Source organism: Myotis brandtii, unplaced genomic scaffold (assembly GCF_000412655.1).
Source record: "Myotis brandtii unplaced genomic scaffold, ASM41265v1 scaffold1135, whole genome shotgun sequence".
NCBI classification, from domain to species: Eukaryota; Metazoa; Chordata; class Mammalia; order Chiroptera; family Vespertilionidae; genus Myotis; species Myotis brandtii.
Window position 1 is genome coordinate 54,862 of NW_005353910.1, and position 9,749 is coordinate 64,610.

Sequence of the window (9,749 nt, forward strand, 5' to 3'; positions counted from 1 at the left end):
GGCCGACTGGTTGGCAGGTGCCAGGGCGCAGGGTCAGCCCAAACCCGCATCTCGGGGTTCAGGCCAGCACTAGGGGAAGCCCATGCAACAGGATCCAGTCAATACTGCTCCTGTGTATTTTCCCGGTCACGTGATAAATATCAACTTGCTGTATGCCATTGTGAATTGATTGGCTTTTTTTTCTCCTTCTATATCATATGGCTCATTTTCCCCAACTGCTAAAGTGGGTGAAGGGCCTGGGACAATTTTTAGTATGTGATGGGGTGCTCGATAAAGAATGAATTAGGATACAAATTTAAGAATCTAAAGTGTGTGTCTCTGTGTTGGGCCTATCCTCACAACTACTATTATAGAAGTAAATGATTACAATTAAGAAAAATTAGTGTGTCAATACTTCTCAATTAAAAAGTTTAATTTCCACCCCATCTTCTCTCTTGCATTTTATTCTCATGATTCCTGTGATTTCATATCCAGAGGGGAAAGAGGCGTAATAGCATCTTTAAAACTTTTCATATACATAAGTTGAAATAGCCAACTTATTTCAAATGACAGTAACCTAGGAGGTAGGTGCTCTTCTTGTCCCTGTTTTAAACGATGGCAACTGATGCACCAAAGTTAAGAAACTTGACCAGTGTTTTCACAGTTAGGTCCTGGCAGACTCGGGATGTGACCCTCTGGCTCCAGCATCCATGCTTCTAACCACTATAATTTTTTTTTCTTGAATCTCTTGACTTCTTTCTACTGCAAGTTATAGCCATCTATGCAATGGGCATTTTCATGCACTGAATTGTGTCCCATCAAAATGTATATCTTTTATCCCTAACCCTCAATATGACTATATTTGGAGATAGGGACTCTAAAGAGGTAATGAAGGTTAAGATGTTATAAGGATGGTACTGGAAGCAAACAAACTGGTGTCCTTATAAGAAGAGAAAGAGACACAGGGATGGCATGTGGGAAGAAAAGGAAACAGCCAGGAGGCGGACATTTGCAATTCAAGGAGAGAGGCTTGGGAGAAACTGATAACACAGCAGACTCCTTGATTTTGGACTTCCAGCCTCCAGAACAGTGAGAAAATAAGTTTTTGTTGTTTAAGCCACCCAGTCTGTGGTTCTTGTTATGGAAGCCCCAGACAACTAATACAGGCATGGCATAGGAGTTGAGAAAACTTCTGATTCTGGCTTGCATAGTCCTTTCTTTAAACCAGTTTTGACCTTTATTTATTCTGCCTTGCCTTGTGCATATCACCCATAACACTTAGCAGTGACTAGCAGACAGTGGATGCTCATTAAGTGTTCTGTGCCAAAATTTTTTTAAAAATGCAAGAGGAAGAGGGGGAAGGCTCCAGACTTCATAGACTCCTCTTCTCCTGTTCTAATTCTGTTTATTCACAAGCATTTTTAAGTGGACAATACCAGGTTTGGAGATTACTGCCTGGAAGTTACTGCCTGGATTACTCGATGTGAGTGGTCTCCTCTCTACTCTCACCGCTTAAGGGGAAAGAATGCCCTGGCAATATGACCCTGAGGTAATGGAGGAAAACAGATCAAAACCCATTCAGGTAGTAAGAATCAATTATCTTGTTCAGGGTGAAGAGCACCAATAGTAGATAAAGGAGGATTGAGTTTTGTTTTTTGGTTTTTGTGGGTTTTTTTCTGAAAACTGTCAGAAATGAGATCTGTGAGCCTGTGGAAGGTATTACTTCTTGACCCCAAAAGTGACTCAAAATGGGCAATTGTGTAAACATGGCATAAAAATAAAGGGCATAGGCGTTGGATACAAACATATACCTGGGTTGAAATTCCAGCTCTACTCTGAGACTGAATCACCTGGGGCTATATTATGTTCTCTAAGTCTTCAGTTAGCTCCTCTGGTAAATTAAGAAAGAAATACATATTTGAGAGGTTAAAAAACTGACCACTAATGCTTGAATATTCCTAATTCACTATCCACATTACGGATAGTAGCTATTATTATTGTTTGATGTAGAGGACTTTGCTTTTTGAACCCATGTGCTGCTGTGCCTTGCTTGTTAAAAATAAGTGAAAATGAAAGTTACATTTAAAAAACATGGGGTTTTTTTAGGGCTAGAAATATATTTTTTTTAAATTGTCAATGGGTTTTAGGTACACAAATGTATCATAAATCATTAACAACTTTAGTGTAGTGGAAGTGGGAGTATTTAGGGTGGTAGAGAATCCCTCAAGTTAAACAGTGAAGAGCTATTGACAATGGAACATAAATCTAAAGATAAAGCTCTCCTGAAATCATAAACTGATGGAAAATTTTCCAAATTTTTAAGGTCTGATTTAAACATATCTTTTTATTTTAAATCTACTGCTTTGATATAAGACTTATGTTTTTTGGTTGGTTGTTTGATGGTTTTTGTTTGTTTGTTTGTTTGAAAAATGAGTCAAGTAAGCAATAATGTAAAGTCTTTTGGTCATTTTTAATTTATATATTTGAAAAAAAGAGGGGCGATTTTCTTAGTGATTATAACACATGTAGATGTTTTTTCATCTATGAATAAGATTAGTTAAAAACTGCCTTTTGTACTGTGGCTGAAGTGATGGTGTTAAAGGGGAGGTGGCTAATAACAGCACAATTGTTGAATCAGGGCTCTGCCTCCTGCCAGGGCAAAGATATAACAAAATAGGAGGTAATTTGACCTACACACAAACCAAACCTACAGACAGAAATGAGTAGAGTATGACCAGAGGTGGGCCAAGGAGATAAATAGTTTGGCATATGGAATGTTCTTTTATTTCACCCCTGGAGGACACTCTACTCAATTGCCTTATTAGTGAATTCAGTAGCATATATAACAAAAGAACAATTTTAAATTCTTTTTACAAGCATATCTTTTTTCCATAGCTTCAACAGCTGAATCTCCAGGCAATAAAAAGATAATATTTCTGCTTTCACATGAAGGTAAAGAAAAGCGTAATCCTTAGAGAAAATTCAGTGTAGTAGTAATTTGCCTTGGGCGATTTAACATCTGAATATTTTATTTCAGCCTATCTGGAGAATGATTACACATTTAGTTTGTTAAGACATAGCTCTGATTTCATCTCTCCAGAATGATGTGTAGAAATCATGTTTATACAGATGGGATATTGCCTACTCCCTACCACCTATAAATCAGCATGGCTTCTAGCAACCCTCATATATGCAATAATGTATGAATATATGAACAAAAGAACAGTTTGGTAACTGTTAATTCTGGCAACAAAATAAATTTAATATTTGAGAAAATGATATCAGGTTATTAGCCAGAAAAGAGAAAGGCCTTGGATAAATTAAAGAATAATGTTCGATTCAATCCTGACTCAGATTAGCACTCTATAGAAGAGTTTGGTGTGGCCAACGTGCTCAGTGGTTGAGCATCGACTATGAACCCGTAGGTCCTGATTCAATTCTGTGGTCAGGGCACATGCCTGGGTTGCGTGCTGGGTCCCTGATCAATGATTCTCTCATCATTGATGTTTTTATCTCTCTCTCCCTCTCCCTTCCTCTCTGAAATCAATAAAAATGTTTTTTTAAACTCTGTGTGAGAGGGAGGAGAATGGATATTTATGGCACTATATTATTGGGTGTTTGAGCCAGAATTTATTTAAAAGGCATCATAATGAACTTTTGCCCTTTATTGGCTTATTAAATGATTGCCTGATTTTTCAGTTATATTTTATTGCATTATATTAAAGGAAATAATATATTATTGTTTCATTCACAAACTTGAAGATTATCAAGTATAAGGGTATATTTTTCAAATATAAATGATTTACTTCATATTGAGGGGTAGCTAGCAAATAGATATAGGTCTATATTTGAGGTAAAATTGTTCTGTACTCTGTAGTATGGCTTTCTGTCTTTTCTCATAAGATAGCACTTAAAAATAAGGGGGTAAGTGTGGAATAAAGGGGATAAGTGGGGGGAAAGGGGACATCTGTAATACTTTCAACAATAAAGATAAATTTTAAAAATGTTTGTGGGTAAGCTGGAATGAATAGTTGAGGCTTATCCTGACTGCTGAGAGGCATGGGGGCTCCCATTTCTCCCAGGCCCTATCAAAGCTGTAACTCTGTGACTTGGTGCACTTGTTGGGAAACTGTTTGTGATAACCTATCTGGCCAAATCGGAATGCAGTCGTCTCAATACTACTACAAAAACACATACAAAACAGTGAAATTAACAGCATTGCCACAAGGTTAGAGATGTGAAATCCCAAACCAAACAAAATAAATACAACTCTGCTCCCTATTATTTTACTCCAATCACATTAGAAAATAATTAAAATAGTGAGTTATTATGATAACCATACATCAGAGATATGCTAATTCAATTATAATTTGAAATGAAGTGAATTTATGCTTCAGGAGCCTCAGTATTTTCATAAAGTAGGCTCCAGTGCATTCATTGCTCCTGAAATCACCCGTAGAAATTATTGATAGATTCATGCGTGGATTGCTGACTAGACATTAAAGACCTGAAAAGTGACTTGTCACTGACCAAGGCATCCAATTTTACCCTGAAGATAGTGGAAATAAAGACATCCCTATAGTTTCTTCAAAAAAATGTAGTCCATGGTGTAATAGCAAAATAGGGCAACTGAGACCTGATTCCATTTAGCCCAGGAATTATCAGAGAACCTGAAATAATGTGGCCCTTCATGAAAAGAAGACAAAAAAATATATTTAGATATAAGATGTTAAGCTACAATTAAGTTATAATTCCATATTTTATAATCTATACATATACTGCTGAAGCAAGTACATATTTTGTAATCTATAAAATCTATAACATGTTGACTGAATTCTTATTAACCCAATGATTTGTGGCAAAATTATCTTATTTATTGTCAAATCAAAGAAATTTACTTGAAATTTGTAACAATAAAATTTGGGTATTTCTACTCAATCTCTGTTTTCCACATTTGTTTTTCATAAAATGAAAGCATAATGCCAACCTCTAGGCCAGTGGAAGCATTTATACATTCAAAACCAACCTGAGAAAAATACAGAGAATTATAATTTCTATGATATTAATAATGCTGAATGACATTAGAATGAATGAACAGAAGCATTAAAATTTGAATAAAATACCATTACAGTAATAAAGGAAAACTTCAAAATTGTCTATAAATGTTAGAAAAAGAGGGCTATGGTGAAAACGGTGCAGACATTTCTTTTTCTTTATCCAACCAGAGGCGTTCCTTCCTCTGGAATAGCTGTATTAGCACTGTACGACCAAATCATTGCCAATAATCTTAAACACACAAATAAATTTCAATGGCTTCATTTATAGGTAGGAGGGCACCAAAGCCAAGCAAGCAAATTAAAAATGGTTTATTACCCTAGAACACAATAGGTAAAAATTCAAGTAGCATATTGCAGAACTTGCATATTTTTTAAAATTTTAAGAGCAATTATTTGTGTATTCTTTAGTATCTATCAACCTGGATGTGCATAACTGTAATGTTTATATATTTGCATATATACATATGTATGTACAGGGAGGAATTCAGGAAACACTGCCTTGAAATACTTGCAATGGAAGTGCAAAGATGTTGGGAAACAAAGACTTATTCTCCACTCCTCATTTTTCTATAAAGGGGCAACTGTTAGCCAAGGGAACAGATTTTTTTGATTGATGAAATTGGAAGAAGGGAAAATAACGTTTTCCCAGCCTCTGTCCCATTTAGAGTTGTGTGTGGCTGTCCCTGTCACCTGTGATAGGGCAAGTAAGTCTATATTATTCAGCAGTGCATTTTAGGAAGCCTATTAAAACTAAACATATAAAACATGTTGGACAGTCAAGCTTCTTTTTATAAAGTGATAAAGGTAACTATTTTCATGCACCCATCTATATGTCTATTACTTATTTCTTAGCTCAGGAGAGAAAGGAATATTATTTATTGTCGTGTGTGTGTGTGTGTGTGTGTTTGTGTGTGAAAAAGTAATTGTATGCTATGTATTAAAACAAGCAATCAAGAAATATCTATATATAAAATTCAGCTATATGCAAATATATTTCTAGAACTTTAAAATTTCCATATATTCTAACTCAGCAAAAACAAAAGAAATCGATTTATGAAGATAATATATTTGATTAAAAATAAGGTACAACTTTGTTCATTATATCAGTTTAACAAATATTTGTAAAAATTTTCTAAATATCTAATAATAACTTTTTCAATAAATTATACTATGTCCATAGCACGATTGTGTATCCATAGAAAATCTTTTTAGAAAACGTTAAAAACATGGGAAAACTACATTATGTTAATTATTTCAAAGTGCATAAAAGTATATTCACATGAGTGAAAAAACAGGGGAAAATATACTAGCATGTTAGTGGTATTTATCATTTCATAAGAGAAGTGTTGTGATTATGATTCTATTTTTCATCCTCCTTATGGTCCCAAAATTTTACAAGGAACATGTTTTGCTTTCATAATCAGAAAAATTGTATCAAAATATATATGAAATCATAATATAAAAGTGATACATTTTATAGAATAGCTTCATACTTAAAATTAAAGCAACATGAACAGTAGTAATAGATATCTGTGGATATATTGATTAAAACAAATATTCCATATGTTTCTATTTTTATACAAATTTTGGGGTAAAGTGGAAATAAACGGTGATAGAAGGAAGGAGAATTGACTTGTGGTGGTGAACACATAATATAATATATAAGTGATTTATTGTAATTCAGAATTGAACACCTGAAACCTATATAATTTTATTAACTAACTATAGGCCCGATGCACAAAATCCATGCAAGAGTAGGCCTTCTCAGCTGCGGTGGCTGCACCCCTCCCCTCTGACAGCTGTAAGTCTGTTCTCTGTATCAATGAGTCTGTTTCTATTTTGTTTGTTAGTTTATTTTGTTCATTAAATTCCACATATAAGTGAAATCATATGGTACTTGCCTTTTTCTAACTGGATTATTTTACTTAGCATAATTATCTCCAGATCCATGCATGCTGTCACAAAAGGTAAGATTGTCTTCCTTTTTATAGGCATGTAGTATTCCAATGTGTAAATGTACCACAGCTTTTTTATTCACTTTCTACTGATGGGCACTTGGCTGCTTCCAAAGCTTGGCTATTGTAAATAATGCTGCAAAGAACATATGGGGTGCATATATTCTTTTGAGTTAGTATTTCTGGTTTCTTCCAATATATTCCCAGAAATGGAATCTCTGGGTCAAAAGGCAGTTACATTTTTAACTTTTTGAAGAAACTTTTCATATATCTATTAGCCATCTGTGTACATGTCCTCTTCAGAAATGTAACCAATGTCACCCCAATAAAGTCAGTACAAATTTTTAAAAATTAAAAATAAAGGTCATGAAGTTGAACTTTCCTCCCACATGATGCTTTGATATGCTCGTGGGAAATTCAGATTGTTAGCTAACCAGAAATTTCAGAAAATTAAAAATAAACAGGTAAATGGATGACAGATCTTGCATAAAATGTCAAATTTAATAAATAAATAAAAAGAACATAAGAAAATGGGCCAAAAAGTGGACAATCAGAAGAGAATAATGTGAAAATTGGTTTTCAGAACCTTTTGTCTTTTTGAGGCTAATAAGCCACAAGTTAAGTATTTTCCTTTTGCTCTTTGTAGAACAAAGTTGGGCCTCTCATCTTTTACTCTTCTTCAATTAGCCATACACCTGCAGGCATGAGCTTGCACTATTCCTTTTGAACTGGGAATGTGCCTCTGTTCTAGTTGAAAATGTATGTAGGAAGCCGAGAAATTCCTATATATTTGATGACTCTCAAGATGACATATTTCATGTAAAGTCAGAGGCCAAAACAAAAAAATGAGATAAAAATTAAAGGAACACAGATTTATGTTCAATAGTTGTAGGTACTTTTAATGGAGTTGTCAAAAAAAGAAATGATTTTCCTTAAGCAGTAGTGGGTTCTTCATCCTTGGAGGTACTTCATCAAAAGCCAGAAAGCTTTTTTGCCTTTTGATTATTTAGTGAATGCAACCAGGAGTTCATTCAAAGAGTGAGTGAGCTCCTCTTCCATTGTCTGCTGCATTATATAATTACTGGGGCTAACTCACTGAATAAAACAGAAATACTTTCTGTCTTAATGGTGTTTATACTCTAGGAGGAAATATTACACACATACTTATGGAAATTCAAATTGTGATAAGTGCAATAAAGAAGGAATTGCAGTGTGCTGTGAGAGTGTTGAACCCATTGTTCCTAACCCTTTGAACTGGGTGAAGAAAGCTGGGAGTAGGCTGAGGTGTCAAGTATATTTTCCCGAGGAAATGACCTCTTAGCAAAGACTCGAAGAAAGGGTCTGAGTTCAACAGATGGAGAAGAAAAGGAAAATATGTAACAGGAAACACAAAGGAGCACATGCAAAGACCTCCAAAACACACACCAGAAACAGAAAGAATGGTGAGTAATGAGGCTGGAGAGATGTGTTGAGAACAGATCATGTTGGCAAAATGCTCTGTCCTAAGAGCAGTGGGTACTTACTGAAGGGCTTTACTTAGCTGAGTGTAGTCAGTAATGTTTCCAAAGCATTAAATACTGGATAAAATTTTGCCTTCCAAATTTGCCAGTTTACCTAGTAATTGAGGCACTATCTCTAACCAGTGTGCCTTGGGCAATACAGTCCCCCATACCCTTGTGCAGGACTAGCTCCTATTTAAAGATAAAACAAACAAACAAATATATCTTTTTCATTGATCCTCTGTCATTTCCAAGGTTTTAGATCTGTGGATTCATAATTTGTAGAATAGAAAGGGGCTTTAGACATCAGCCCTGTGATTTCCTCTCATTTTTTATAATATACCAGGTTTATTGAGTTGCCCAAGGTCACCTGTTGTAAAGTGCCAAGCTAGTACCAGAAACTGGATCTCCAAAGTCCCACCCAATCAACGTTGTTGTCTTTTATGAATGACTAGTGATGGTATTACTTTTGCAGTGTTTACTAGGCAGTTGCATTTTAAATATGAGTTATTGGGTAATTGTGTTTTTATTTTACAATAATTTAGGACTGTTAAAAAGTAATTCTAATGTCCTCTTTGGTAATTCTATATATCTTTAGAAAAACTTATATAAAATCCTGAAATTAAATTATGGTTATATTAACCATATCATGCCACTAGCTTAAGCATCATTAGTGAGGTTAAGGTATTTATAATATAAAAAGAACCATATTCTTAATATTAGTATAAATGCTGGCTGCACGGGGACTTTCTAAATATATTTTTAAAGGGAAAGTTCAAGATATTTGTAGCACAACTGCATTTGCAAAGTCTTATGAACAAAGGGAAAGGCATGCTATCTATGCAAAGGTTTAGTTTTTATTGTATACTAGTAGCCCGGTGCACGAAATTCATGCACTGGGGTAGGGGGGAAAGGGGCCCCTCAGTCTGGCCTTCACCCTCTCCAATCTGAGACCCCTCAGGGAATGTCCAACTACCTGTTTGTGCCCACACTTTTAACAGATAACAGCTCCATTGTTGTTTCTTTCTTATGCTTAAAACCATTGGAATTAGTAGGTATTCAAAGTGTGTATACATTTTGGGGGGACACCCTGTATATCTCTAGTCAGCAGTGAAAGAAACCAACAGCAGATTTGGAACCCCCAGACAGGGAACCTCGCTCACTCCCCACATGTCTCCCCACTTCACTTTCCACCTTCGTGGGCAGCAGGAGAATCAACATTTTCTCTCATTAATTCGGAAAAGCACGTCCTGTCACCC